Consider the following 14,324-nt stretch of genomic DNA (forward strand, 5'->3'; position numbering starts at 1 on the left):
GGCCGCGCGGGTCCTGCCCGACGGAGCTCCCGCTCCGCCCTCGCCTGGAGTGTCCTTCAGCCGACGCAAGGCGTGAAATTTGCCCCAGCGTCTGTCTGGACAGATTCCTCCGACCCAGACGAGCAGGAACGTGACACCGAGGAGAGAAGGAAGACCTCCTCCCGCCCGGGAAGCCAGGCCGTGGTGGAATAAACCTCTCAAAACGCTTTTGCTACCTCTGATCCCCCCCCTGAGCAGTCACGTTGATGGCAAGAAATAATTTCCGGCAAAAGAACCCTACGATGCTCAGAACGCCATCCGGCCCAAATAAATGGGAAATAACCTATCCAAGAATGCTGAAGAAACAATTCGATCTAGATCTGCCGGTTTTCAATCTAGTTACAGACAGTAGAGTTCAACTGCTGTTCTCCCACGTTATGAGACATAACTCCTATTTCGCATCAGTGTTGAATATCATATAAGCGTATGTAGCAATAATAAAGTGGTTTTGTAAGGTTTAGTGTGGACAGTTTGAAACCTCCACCGCAGATCATACGTTCCTGGAGCTGGTGCTATTTCTAGCAGACCATGACATCAACTTATAACCAGGTGCAAAGGCCCCCCCAAAAAAGTCATCTTCCTGAAAGTATCCTGGTCCTCATTAGCTGTATTTCCACAGAGAATAAATTCTAGGATGTGGCTCCACTAGCTGAAGAGTTCTGCATGCAATATTGGGCTGAAGACACCAGTCATTTGGGAAAACAAGTTCTGGAGGAACAGATCACCAGAAGGACGTGGTAGGTTGGCTGTGGTAAAGCAAGTCTTAACAGAAATCCATACCTATTATCATGCACATATATTCATCAAATTTTAATTTTGTCTAAGAAACGTCATCGGCATCCTTGGCTGAAAGTAGCCTGTTCCATTCCCTGAGGTAAAATTATGTGTAACAGACCCTTTGTTATTATACATAAACCATTGTGTAGAAACTGAGCACACCATATTTAGGCACATACCCTTGTAAAATAAACTATATGATTTTTCATCAAGTCCTGAAAGCATTCTGCTCTTCCCGTCCACATCACCTTCACCTTTCGGACTGGATTCCAGCCAGCTGGCTCTCACCCAGTTCCTTGTTTCTTCCAGGCACTAGATAAATCTGGCATCGAACTCAAAAAGAGAAGGAAATGTAGAACTGTGTGTCATCAGATTACCAAAGATAGTACAGTCCTTATCAATCTATAAATGTTGAATGGAGGAATTAACTGGACTGATCGCTTTGGGAAACTGCCTTTTATCCTGGGGAAGTGAGGAAAGAGAGAAATCACTCCATCACTTCTAAGAATAATTAAAAAGAACCAGACCACTTGAAAGAAACCTCTCCACCCCATCAGGTTACACAGTTGTTTCAAAAATATTTCATGACATGTCTCAACCATAAACACTAACAGTATTCTGACCGTAGTTTTGGTTGCCAGACCTCACTACAGCTCTTTGTGCATTGCTTTATTCATCTGAATTTCTTTCCGATGGATATTTACCTCTGAACTTTCTGAATTTACAGTGCCTGCTTCCGTAATCATTTCAACACGCCTGTGATTTTTCATCCACAAATTACAAATACCTGCTCTCAGCATGATTGTAGAATTTCAAGAGCTTTTTTTTCTCCTTGGTATTTGCCCTGGTCCCACCGAATCCTGTACCATTAAGCGGGTAACTACAAACAAACAAATCCAGGCACAGGAACTGTAATCCCCATATATTATCTAGCTATTTGCTTTGAAAAGAGAGAGCAGATTCAGAGCAGAAGATATCCCGTGACTCACTGAAGAAATGGTTCAACTTGACCTTTCTGTGCTTCTACCTTCCCTTCTCCCCATCAGTTCCACCTATCACTCCTCGCATTTTCCTGCAATTAAATTAAAACACTATTTGTTCATGTTCCTGTCAGCCTGCACAGAATTGTCTCATGCTGTTACTGTTATTTACATTACCCAGGTGACATACTGATGAAAATATAGCCAGAGCACAGACTTCCCTACCTACTCCGGAGTAATGGTGTCAACAATAATCTACAATCAAACAAGTCAGATTACTATCAGCTAGTGTGATCATTTATGAAACTTATTTTTAAGGAGCGTTCATTTGTAATTTCCTCAGTAGTGAAACATCTGTAAATTCTGACCTTCACATTCACGTGTCTCTGGGTACGTGCCCTTCCTGTCCATCTCAGCTCTCATTCTGAACTCACTACCATACTCTGAAAAAACAGATTCCCATCCCTGTTTTACCTTCTTCTGTTGGAATTGTTCTTCCACTGTATAATCTGCAACTGAAAATTCACTCGTCATATATCAGAGGTACGTGATACTTTCTTTTGGTGGCTTCTCTAAGTCATATAAATGAACTGACACCAGCAGGGTTATTAATACTAAGTTTTCTGATACTGGGGTTTTTTTTCTGTTCCTTTCCAGTTCTGTTAGACAAGAGTGGTTCCCAAGGAAACAGTGGTATTGTAACCTGGTTTTATATATCGCCACAAAATGTCTTTCACTAAGGGTCTCATTATACTTACTCCCATTTCCTTCCTCATAGCAACTACGAGAGTAAATGAGTTGGTAGATTCATTATTCAAGCATGCTAAGTGTAATTCTTTCCTGAAAAGGTAATGCTAACATCTGCTTTATAATGTTTTGTATGAGGGAGAAATCCAGTGTAACTAATTCTTTCCGTTATTTTTGTCCCAAGTTGAAACATTCACTTGGAAAACATCTTTATGTAGCTGACATGAAAGGAACTTTAAAGTATTCTGTTATGGATCAGCGAATGGAGAAAATGAAAAACACGTTCTTCACTGAAAACCTCCAGCACTCAGACTCTGGATGGATCAAATTAGATGTATAACCAGCAAGAAATGCATCCCATAGGACTCTTCCTGGAGGCATTTTGCCAGGGACTCCTCAAATTCCTGTTGAGGAAGGACAAAATTTTACACTGCAACAATTTGTGATTCCCAGGTCCTACACTAAGTGCTATCAAACCATCATGGACAGGTTTACTGGTGCAGTCTTGGATCTTTCCCAGCTTTCCCCTGTCTAAATTGAGGAAGCTAATTATATTGTGTAATGCCACCTACATTTTCATTTGGTTTCTTTCAGGAGGATTTTGCTTACTCTATGTGCAGTTTTGTTCTGCTCCAAGAAAATTTCTTTTAGTTGGGTACTTCCCCACAAGTGATTTGAAGAATGCTAGACACTTATGGGTAAAAGTCAGTTTTCTTTGTTTGTTACTCTCATTTCTCATAAAAGAGGGTTATCCATAGTTTACACAGTACTGCCCATACCCCTATTCGACACATAAAGCACGGGCTCACGTTGGCACAGCAGGTGCTTAGAACGTTGTCACGTGTTCCTGTAAGGTATGGATGCAGCATTGCCTTCCCTGTTTGCTGCCTTCTAATCCCTCTTCCCTGACCAATCCTACCTTTCTGAAACTCAAGCTGCTTCAGAAGAAACACCAGTATTCCTAAGTCCCGTGTGATTTTCTTTTTTTCATTCAGTCATAAGATTGTCCTTCAGAGTTGGTACAGAGTATCCTGTACCAGATCTCAGGAATATATTCACTCCTATTGTAGTGACACCTTGAAAGTCCCAAATCTCCTGATTTTATACAAGATATAAATGATTGTTTGCCCCCCCCCCTTTTTTTTTAGTCTACTATGTGATTCTGTCTCTCAATTCATTACTCATTATTAAAAGTAATAATAATATCCTGAATTACTATTATTATTATTACAGTGATGCCTAGAAAGCCTAGTCATGTATGAAGAGTCTAGTGCCCTAGATATTGCTAGGAAAAATAGCACAGACAACAGCCTGTTGCTACAGAAAGGTCAGAGAGCCATAGACAAAATGCAACGGGTGGGTAATTCAGATAAATGTGGCAGGTTGAAATGAGAAGACAGCAATAAGATAAAGGTAGCAACACTAAATAAGTGGAAGATGACTATTTTTTCACAGACATTATTGTAAGATGAGGTTAAACTGATCTTTGAAGAAAAAAAGGAGAGAGGGTTTTGGAGGCGGAGGGGCATTGCTGAAGAACTGTTGAAGCTTTTCCCAAGGTATCACACGAGTGGGAAGTTCTCAAGGTAACATGCATCCATGCAAAACCAGCCCATTACTGAGGCCCTTCTTTCACTGCACCCAGTTTAAGTTGTGGCCTCCCTGTTGGCAAGAGAAAGAAAACACTGGTTTGACTGCTTATTTTTCCTCAAAATCCAAAGGCAGCTGGGCTTTTGCTGTTTGGATTTTCAACTAAGGTTAATTCTTGCAGACCTGGAATATAGCAGCTTTGATAATGAAAACGTGCCTGAAAGGGATGACAATTAAAACTTAGCATATGGTATTTTCTATCTAGAAATCTACCTATCTAGGTTTCACATCTGCCAAATGACCAGAAAATTAATCAGGAAGTTCAATGAATTCAAATAATAGGTAAAGGCAAAAGTGGTAGCACTGCTAAACTTCTAAAAGCATAAGGGTACAGGCAATTTTATTTTTTTTTTTTTTTTTTTTTTTTTAATTCAAACAAACAGTCTTTCATTACAATTTTAGCTCGGGTACATGAAGAAAGGAGCCAGTATTTTGTGAAAGTTCATTTTGTACTCCAGAGACAGAAGGCACTAGAATGACAAAAGCTAAAGTCTAATTGGAAAACAATTTCTTTCTTGTGTATTGAGATCATTAGCACTTATTTGACACTTTCTAGTACTGCTTTCCTGAAAAAGCTCCCCATGATACTCGTTGACATATCTTGGATAAAATTAAACTGTGCAGCATGAAAAGTTTATGAAGAACAGTATTAATCAACGTTAATCAACTCTGGCATTTTACTAGGCTAAGGGAAAAATTGCATTAGGCCAAATGAGAGTCAGCAAACGCATGGTAACACAAAGATGCCTGCTTTGTGTTCTGCTCTCCAGACCAGGATTCTGCCATACTTAAAAGCACAAGTATGATTAAAACAAGATTCATCCACTAGCTACATTAATATAATTACATTCATAATGATTTCCTAATGACGAGGAAATCAAAACATTCTGAGAAGGGATTCATGTGCACTAAAGCTTGACTATTTTTACTAGCAATATTGGTCTAAGAAAATATACAACCTTTGAATATAACTATTACCTTTCCCTAGGCTACAGTATCTTACAAATTGATGTGAAATGTATGTTAGGATTGCTGACAGACAGAAGAGATATTTAAAACATTAATGGATGATAACTTTATGGTTTTATTTTTATTTCCAGCTTTTCCTGATGATAGTAAGGTAGAAGCAGCAGGAGCTTGGACACATTATCTGTTTTCACAGTGGACAGAAAAAAAAAGCATTCTCTATGAAGATTTGTCTTGTGAAGGAAGGGACAGAAGGGAAGAGGTAATAAAATATGAGCTAAGTTTTGGCATTTCATCTTGCATTTCAAAGAGGTATATCAAAAAAAGAAAGTGTAGTGAATTTCCTTCTTTGAATGTAAAGGGAGTTATTTCACTCTCAGTGTGCAAGCAATAAGGAATCTCTTAGTGAGACAATACACTATCAGATGTTAATGCCTGCCTTGTCTCTTACAAAAGGGACTACATCCACTATAAAATTAGTGGATGGCACTTTCAAAAGCAGGGGGTTTATGAGTTGGAAAGGAAAAGAACAGAACCAGAACTACCCTAATACCTAGAAAGTACACAACACTGAGCTAAAACTGCTGCTTAGCCTATATTTCATTAACAACCATACAACAATTCAGATTAGTGCAACAGAGTTGAGGTACTACAAAGCCCAGACAGGATACACTTTTCCAGAAAGACTTCCCAGCCTCATCTCTACTTCTGCACAGGGAAGATTTCCACAGCAAATTTATATGCTCTCCTGCAGAGCAAAATGAGCAGGTGTTGAAGCTTTCCAGCATCGACCACACAGTGCATTGAATTTGTTCTACGCATTAATTTAGGGGGGCAGTAAAGCTGCTGCATTTGCAAAAGCAAGAAGTTATCCAGCTGCACTGAGTGTCAGATGTTTGTAGTTGCCTCAGTAATGCAGTCCTGTCCTTACAAAGCTCATCTCATTACTGTTGTACTTCTCTCTGTAACAGTGGCTAGACTGATAATCTTTTTTATTTTCGACTGATGTGTTAGCAGTAAATATTGAAATAAATTCCTCTAGTTATCTGGGTGTATTCTTTCCTAATATTTCTGTCTTGAATATGAGTTGTTCTGATGAGTAGCCACCTTTCTGTGTGCGTATTCTCCCCTATGTCAGCTAGTTCAAAGGATAGCAAGCAAGAAACCATCAATAACAATTGATGGCATTTTGTTGGTGATACTATGGATTTCATAGGTATTCACCTGTCATTCACCAGCATTTTCAAAAGCATTAATGGCTGTGTCAGCAGTTAAAAAAAACAGAAATTGTAGCCTGTAAGACACCCATGTCCAAAACTCATTCATAAAAGATACAGAAAAATGAGTTATATATGGAAATAAAGCAGTGCTACTTATGTAAAAATCACTGCACCCCAAGAGGAGCATAGGACAAGTCAACATTTGACAAATCAGCATCAAAACCAGGTTACCTTTCTGGTCATCTAGTTTTAATGAAACTGGCAACCTGCCTTCTCCAAGAAAATAATGATCTACAGCAGTGACCTAGGAGTTTTTCCTCCTTGCTTTCCCTAACTATACAGACCATGGATCCAGTCTCCAGGTTGCAAGCTTTACCAGTGTCGTCTTTGGTAGAATAGAATAGAAATATTATAGGAATATTATAGGAATATTATAGGAATAGGAATAGAATAGGAACAGAATATTTCAGTTGGAGGGGACCTACAATGATCATGTGGTCCAACTGCCTGACCAATTCAGGGCTGACCAAAAGTTAAAGCATGTTATTAAGGACATTGTCCAAATGCCTCTTACACACTGACAGGCTTGGGGCATCGAGCACCTCTCTAGAAAGCCTCTTCCAGTGTTTGAGCACCCTCTCGGTAAAGAAATGCTTCCTAATGTCCAGTCTGAACCTCCTCTGATGCAGCTTTGAACCATTCCCACACACTCTATCCCTGGATCCCAGGGAGAAGAGCTCAGCACCTCCCTCTCCACTTACCCTCCTCAGGAAGCTGTAGAGAGCAATGATGTCACCCCTCAGCCTCCTTTTCTCCAATCTAGACAAACCCAGAGTCCTCAGCCGCTGTGGCAGGTACACCCACCCTGATAAAGACCAAATCTTCTCAACCACTGAAAGGAAAGAGTTAAACTAGAAGCTGCGGTTTGGGGGTCGAGCCGCCTGGCCCGCATGGTGACTGGAGTCACGTACACAGAGTGCCCCAAGTCAGGTACCCCAGATACCTGAGCCTGCCAGAAACACCTCATCCAACGAAACACCTCAGGTAAGAGAAGTTTCTAGACCTCTGACCACGTATGACCACGAGCCCCAACCCGAGCCAGGAGTATAAATGGAGCTGCCAGAAGACCCCTGTGAGCCAGTCGTCCTCAGAGCAGCAGGTCTGCAGTCAGAGACTCTCCCCTCAGATGGGGACAGCCTCTAAGGAAGGTCCCTGGGGTTGAGTGCCTCGCCTTATCAGTGAGTGATATGCGCATCTTGAATCATCATTCTAAGCTTAGATTTGGTTACAATTCGTGTAGTGATAGTGACATCCTGAACCTGTAAATAAGTTGTGTTTGTCACAGAGTTTACGACCTAATATTCCCGTTCAATCGGACTGTTATATTTCAATACCACATAACATTCCTGTTCAATTTGACCATTGCATTTTGATATCATTAAAGAAAATTGACCTTTGAAACATATCGCTGTCAGCCTAGTGTTTCTGCAACAGCCACTCCTCATAGGACATGCCTTCCAGCCCTTTCACCAGCTTTGTTGCCCTTTATTGACCAACAGATGAGACATTTGATCTGACTTCAAAAACAACCCACTTCAGTACAAAAAAAAATGTCATTTAGGCCATTGTCCGCAGCGGAACATTGACAACCTCATTTCAAAATAGGCGGTCAGATTTTGCCAATCTGGCTATTACTGAAAGCACTTCCATTGCTCAACACCTCAACCTTTCTGTTACAGAAGAAAAAGTTAAATTCTTTCTACCCTTCAGCAGATGCAGCCTAAGATTTAAAAACAGAAGAGCTGCATCTAACCCATAGTAGCAGATGACTGCAGGCCAGCTAGCGACAACACTGCTGACTCACATCCTGAAAGCAACGAGGACATGTTGGACACATGGCTGCTTCCTTCTCTCCCAAGGAACTGTTTCTCATTTCTTGTCAGAAAGTTGCCTCCTGTGACTTTGTCCACCTGATGTAGCATCTCAGCCTTTCATATATACATCTGCTATTGCCCTGAAGACTACACTGTTACTGTCCGTGATTTCATATCCAGCCACTATTTAATTCAGTTGCTTTCTGTCTTGGTTTTTTCTGTATCAGTACATGAAATGAGAAGCATATGCAAAGATGTCTCAGCTTTGCTTTACTCTTTCACAGAATAGCTTAAAATGGAAGAGGTAAACCTGTTCACTACCCGACTAAACCCTTTCATAGGGAGGAATATATTGTCTCTCTATCTGATGAAGCCCATGTGTGCTTATCATCAATGATGTTTTGCTGTGTTCAGACCTCCATCTCAGAAGCAGGATGAAGGCAGCATGAAGGAAGTAGCATAAAGTATTCTGTTTGTGTTTACATTAACTTTTTTTCCTATTTGGTTCTATATCATGTATATACTGATTGCCTCTTGTACTTCTCCAATTTTGGTACAATGAATTCTACATTGTTCTTGAAAAGGAAGAAAAATCACAATATTTTTTTTTTTTCCAAAATGGTGACATTACATGAAGCAAAAAATACATGACAACAGAGTAGGGTGCAACAGAGCTAATCACTGGAGAAAGCAAGATCTGGGGTGATAGGAGGCAACATTTGCATGACTCAAGAAGGAATAGAAATTTCTACAGGGCATAGATTCATGAGTCAGAACCACATATAGAAAATAAGCAGCAGACAAATTTTGATTTATAGAGATATAAATCTATTGAGAGTTTCTGTTAACTGGACCATAAACTATCTGAACTTCACTTCTGTGGTTTATAACATCACTGAAACCTCTTGTTATAGTCCATTATGCCTCTCTATTTTCCCTCACATTATCACACACACAAATGTAGGAGTCTGCAGGACCTGAAGGGTCAGTTAAATACTGAAAAGACCTAATTTATCAGATTTCTAATCACATGACATTTAGGAGTGTTTTACTTCAAGACATTATGTGAAAAAAAAAAAGCATTTCAAAAAAACGATAATAAAATAGTCCACCAGACAACATATAACAGTTGTAGTATTTTCTATGTAAATGAAATTAGCTGATCGCTGAGAATAGGATTTTCAAAATCCTCTAAGCACCAGATATGAACAAATAGAGGAAAAGCTAAATTAACCTGCTTAATTCTGAGTATACTAGAATACAAATTGCCAGAATTATGCAGAGTACATACACGCGTGCACACACACACACACACACACACACCCCGCCAGAGGCAAACCCACATTTTTCCCCATTTCGGGAGCTAGTACCTTGCTGTGTTGGGTTGCTTAGGAGACTCTGATCCAAAGAGTTATGTCAGCAGGATTATGTAAGCTCCCGACAGGTCTACCAAGGCTGGGTACATCAAAGATAGAGGCCAGACAGAAATCTCTCTCTCGATTCTTCAAGCGTGGGAGCTGGATGCAAGGCTGACCACCTTCCTCTTTAAAAATATTACTGGCTAAGTCTTCACTTTGTCTCCATGACAATTTCCATCTCAGTTCCTTGGATTAGTGGATAGTCCCAAATGAATCTGTGCAACAAGCATCAGTCCAATCCTGCCTCAGCAAGGAGCTCGAACCTTCAAGTAGCTGCTGCTCCAGAGTCACTCCATGGTATGTATAAGGTTCTGGCATGTACATACAATGCTGCAAGCTGGAAAAATCAGCTCAAGTTATGAGGGAGATGGAAAATTACAGTATTGATATTCTCAGCATGAGTGGGTACAGATGGTCAGGAACAGATTGTATCAAATTGAAGAACAATAACAAAATCATGAACTACTCAGGTTCCCCAGCTGGAGGGAAAGAAAGAGTTGCGCTGATTGTGAGTGACACCATGTAAAGAGCCCTGCGAGACAGACGAGGAACCAATTAACAGCAAAGGAGCAGGTACACAGTTCAAGGTAGTAGGTGAGGATGAAAACCCTCCAAGTGCTACCACGATACAAAACCACTTTCTAAAACATCCTACAGTACTTCATTAGCAGCAGCACGCCCTCGTTGACGTGGCTGGGCATGAATGGGAGAGTAGGGACAACTAATTATGGACTGAACATGACTTGGGTACCTAGAAATTGTTCACACAACAGCACTGATGAAGAGGTCATCCAACTTTGATAACTAAATCATCCATTGATAGCAAGGACATGCTCTTCTGCCCACAAAATCACATCAAACTGGTTGCAATGAAAACACAGGCATACCAGGTTTTAACCTGCAGAAATTTTTGTTTGTTCCTCCTAATGTTTGGGCATGTAAGTTGTATGTGCCGACAGTGAGCATGACATATGTGCTGCCATCGTGAAAATAAATTTAAAGCAAATACTTGCAGAAGCAGCAAATAAGAAAATCACCACTCAAATGTATGGAATTTAAATGTCAGTTCCTAAAAAGCAAGTTTTCCACAGACAGGCATAATTTTCAGCTTTCACATAAACAAATTTTGAGGATCTTTGGTAAAACATGTTAGTAGAACTAAGAATTTTCTGGTATTTTTCAATGACTAGAAAAAGGAGGGGGTGGGTCACTGCAATGCTACAGAGTGGCATCATCAGAGAGGGACCAGCAAAGCAGAACCTCCTAAATGCTCAGGCCAAAATGCCATTAAAAAAAGGAAAAAGGGAATAAATAGTTAGGGAATATATGGTTACGAAGAAAAGACAACCACATTGGCAGGCAGCAAAAAGAGGGCTCCTGAGGATTGTCTTCCAACAACAAAGAGCTTGCAGGTGATTTTAATCATAGCTAGAATGAATTAATAAAAAACAAATGAGGAAATATTATTACCATAAAAAAAAAATTAGAGAGAATACTTTCACTGCATACTGAAATTGCTTTGTCACCTGAAAAAAATCAATTTGGATAACTCAAATAAGACAATAACTGTGAGAAAATCATCTTGCATTAAGCTGAAAGCAGCTTAAAAAGGAAGAACTGGAAGGCAGAGTGTAGGGTAAAGCAGATCAGATCTGCTCAAAGAAGGCAGCAAAAAGGAACACAAAATGGTGCTCTAAATCTTGGACTGAGCACAAGAGAATGAGTCCACTGTAGAAGAACATAGAAGAAAAATCTTAAACTACCTGAAAGACACTTTTAGTGACTATAAAACTAACATAGCGTCACAGTCCTCTCCAGAAAATTCTTCTACATACTTACACTGAATTAGATTTGCAACATCGCTGCATCTTCAGGTACTTTAAGAACGACAGATTACACTTTTGGCAGCCTGATCTTATGCTGACTGTATTTTCAGGCTGTGCACAGTCACTGAACAACCAATGCACACCAGCAACACATGGCACATACCAAACATACTTGGATTGTGTTGACTTTCAGAAAGCTTTCAAGAGGATCTCTGAAATTTTTCAGTGACTCCTTACAATACCCAGAAAATTTGGCGGTTTTCATTAAGACACCAGGTGGGCCAAGATCTCTAACCAGTTACTTTGGAGTTAAGACTGAATTTACCATATTTTGGAGGTAACAGATCTTCAAGACAGTGAAATTCTGTGGTCAGGTCACGCATGTGTAGGTCTGGACACTGCTGATGGTATCTGCCTCATGGAGACATTGATAAAAACCCACGCCACTAAAGAACTGTCAGAACCGAATGAAATCTCCTGAAGTCAGAAAGTCAAAAAACAAAGGTGGTGAAAACCAGTGTGACCTCAGATAATTGTATTGCTCTGTAAAAAGGATGTCTTGAGAATTGTTATTAGCTCACTTACTAAAACAGCAACTTTTGCATGATCACATCTGTGAGTAAATGACTCAAGTGGAAAGCCTTGCTTTTCCATGGCTGGCCTCCAGCAGGGAAATCTAACGCCCTCCACGACAAGCTAGGAGTCTTTTGTAGCTATGCATTAAACATATACCTGTGGGTCAGGAAGGAATGGATGGAAAACTGCTTTCCGCATTGGTGTTCCCCTTGGTTACCCAGAGAGACATAGTTGCACAGACCAAAGCAGTCTTGGACCGGGCACGCCTTTACATCACGGCCCAAGACATGTGAACTTCAGCATCCCCAGAGCCAGGCAAACCAGAGGGGTGTTTTCAGCAGAGCATTCACTGAAGCAGCAGTTTGGCGACAAAATTTGGAAAACTCTGAAGGCATTTGCTTCTGATAGCACATCTTAAAGGCAGCTGAACTCTTACGCTTTTGACGATATGAAATGTGGGTTGAATTAAGACGGACAGATAAAATGAGAACCTGACTGATCAGCAGTTTCTTCCTTCAGATATCTCTCGCTGAAAGACTTGACTGGTTAGTTTAGCATCTCACTACACACTATTTTAGCTCTTCCCATCTTGTGAATAAAGTCTTTGGTTACTAAACATTTTAACAAAACTTTTTCTAATGGATTTTTTTTGAGTGTTTAGTTCTGATCTGTTCTGCCACCATAAACGCATCCCTTAGTGTGACTACCCAACTGAATTTTGACTCGGTCCAAAATTCACTATGACATTTCTACAATGTACAGAGCTCAGTCAAAATCTGTCTAGCGCAGTTCACATAAAAGACTCCACAGAATAAGGCAGAAAACCCATAAAGGTATTTGTCTTTTGAAGCAAATTACTACACATTGTCCATAATTTAAAGAATTGTCACTGAGCCAGATTCCTGTTCTTATTCTTTTTATTCCTGGGGAAAAAAAACCCTCTTCTGATTATACCTTAGTTTCAAATCACATTTAGGCACCCAATTACCGCATTAAGTTTATTCCACAGTTTGACATCAATATGATAATCCAGTTACCTACTCCATGCTGCTTTAACTTGTGATAGTGAACATTTTCTGTTCAAGATATTGTACCGCAGCCACTGGACAGCCATAACTGACAGGATTATGTAAAAACAGTGGCTTATCATGAATGTCCTAACATTTTCTGATGTTAAATACTCACTTGAGAATGACGCAACTGCAAATATGGCCAGTGGTTTTGTTTGCCAAGGTTATATTTTGCCTTAAGTGATGCAAAAGAACACAGGCTCCATTCCTGAAATAGCTGGTCTATAAATACAATACCTTTAGATATCCAGCTGAGCCAATGAATCTTTTGCCTTCAGACTTAAATGCTGGATTATCCCATTTGTGGGAAAAAAAAAAAAAAAGTAGGCATTTTAGATATTTCGCCTTACATTCTTACAGCATAAGAGAGATTGATTTTTCCCTATCGTCTTTACTCAAACTGAGTGAGAAAACTGCTGACACGCTCCTTCCTTTTCCATCTGTGCCTTGCAGCTCCCCCCGACTCCTGCCATGCCAAACCCCATCCCTTTGGCCAGTTTGCAAAACCTTGTTATATTCTGGTAATAATCCTTCCCCTTTGGCTCTCCTCTCTTCTCATCCTCCAAGCATTTTTGAGACCAGGTTTCCTTTCCCCTAATACATCCCAAACACTATGCACACCATAGTGTAGGTTTGTAGGCATCTGCAAATGACTAAAGCAACCATAGGTCTTCTGGAACTTAACAGTCCTCACTTTTGGGAGCAATTCAGGGTAATTTTCCACCAGATAATATTATAAGGTTGAAATAACCTCAAGAAAGAAGTATTTCTGTTTTCTGGTTAGCAAAAGCCAAGTCATACAGCCAAGTCAATGATGACCATAGAGAAAGCAAGAACTTCTGAGGCGTTATTTAAGGAAGAAGGGATGTGAAGAGAACAAAAACAGAAGAGAAAGAAAACTGTAACACTGGAAAATCTGTAATCCTCTGATCAAACCAATTTTACAAACAAAGAAGTGATTTTATCCTCAGGTACTATTCAATCTCTACCTTAGATCTCAAAGTGCAGAAAAACAGCAAACAGCTGTTCTTGCAGGACAGAGTGAAAGGGAAATGAGTAATGACTGAATGCTGCTGCCTAGCTACCCAGGGATGTTTGCCCCAGATAGTAAAAGCAGGAGTGCTCAGACTGAGCCTCTGCAGCTGTTGATAAGGTTTGGCTCTATCATGAACTAGCGGACT

This window comes from Haliaeetus leucocephalus, unplaced genomic scaffold, assembly GCF_000737465.1.
Source record: "Haliaeetus leucocephalus isolate CR32 unplaced genomic scaffold, Haliaeetus_leucocephalus-4.0 Scaffold555, whole genome shotgun sequence".
NCBI classification, from domain to species: Eukaryota; Metazoa; Chordata; class Aves; order Accipitriformes; family Accipitridae; genus Haliaeetus; species Haliaeetus leucocephalus.